The sequence below is a fragment of the Mustela nigripes genome, chromosome 17 (genome assembly GCF_022355385.1).
Source record: "Mustela nigripes isolate SB6536 chromosome 17, MUSNIG.SB6536, whole genome shotgun sequence".
Classification (NCBI taxonomy): Eukaryota; Metazoa; Chordata; class Mammalia; order Carnivora; family Mustelidae; genus Mustela; species Mustela nigripes.
In genome coordinates, this window is record NC_081573.1 from 2,275,117 (window position 1) to 2,276,386 (window position 1,270).

The 1,270-nt window shown below is 35.0% G+C and overlaps 1 pseudogene; it reads left to right on the top strand.

Moving 5' to 3' along the window:
* Positions 1-218: 218 nt before the first annotated feature.
* Positions 219-350, top strand: LOC132006271 (U4 spliceosomal RNA; annotated as a pseudogene).
* The last annotated feature ends 920 nt before the right edge of the window (positions 351-1,270 follow it).

Below are 1,270 nucleotides of genomic sequence, written 5' to 3' on the forward strand. Positions count from 1 at the left end.
AGTGCAGTTGTCTCCAAATGTCTATGTCCTTCATGGTATCTTTGATGCCCTTCACTATCCCCATCACTATCCCAGTATGTCATTAAGTATACATTTTCAACAGCACTATTTTCATATCTACCCACTGACACTTTTTGGAAAGTAACTTTTATGCTTGGCTTCTGCAGGCAGCTTTGAGTGTCATGTGAAGATACAGTTGAAAGATATCAAATAAGAGAAGCTTTGCACACTGGCAGTATCATAGCCAATGAGGTTTATGTGAGGCACAATTATTGCTAACTGAAAACTTTTCTGAAAGATATCTAATAAGAGAAAAGTGAAGTCATTCTCCTTATCACATTCAAATGAATATACGAATGTCTTCTAATATACAAGCTTCAAGTCAATCAAAGAATGTCAGAAAGATGGCCGAGAAGGAATCATGAGGACTTCATTCCTCCATGGATATAGAACTTTGCACACAACCTACAGACCACATATCCTAATAGATAATTCTGTGGTATTGTCATCTTGTAGCACACATCATTTTCCTCTATCTCTAATAATCAGCAAAAGTGTCATATGAGAATAAAATTGTGGAAGGGTGGGTTCTTAAACATAAAACTGAAATTAACCCAATAGAATACAGTAAAAATAGGAACATATCCACAATAGGAAGAGTTGGTTGTCAGAAAAGATCAACAAAATTGACAGCCCATGAACTAAATCAAGAGCAAATAAATGAGAAAAGACCATGTAAAAGGAGAAATGAAGAAGTAAAAGCAGACATCGTAGAACTAATACCATAGAAATAAAAGTAATTATCAAAGGAGACAATGTATAATCATGTGCCAAGAAAGTGATAACAAAAGTCAACAATAAATTTCAAAAAAGGTATAACAATCATGAAGAAATATTTTAAAATTAAAACTTATCAACAACTACTAAGCACAATGAAAGAGTAGTGAAGAAACTCCCAACAAGGAAAAGTCCTGTGTAGATGAATTCACTGGAGAATTCAAACAGACACTTCATAACAAAGGACTTCAAATCTCCTCAAACATTTCCAAGGAGTGAAGATCAGAGAAATCAGCAGAACATGCTCTCTAGGGCACCAGCGTTACCAGGTCATCTGAGCCAGGAGAAGACACTATAGCTAAAGAAGTCTACAAACTACTACCTGTGAGGAATATTTATGCAAAGTCCACAATAAAATAGAACAAACTAAGTCAAAAGCCGATTTTACCATTTGGCAACATAAGTTAAAATCTCGCTGGAATTAAGGGTGTTG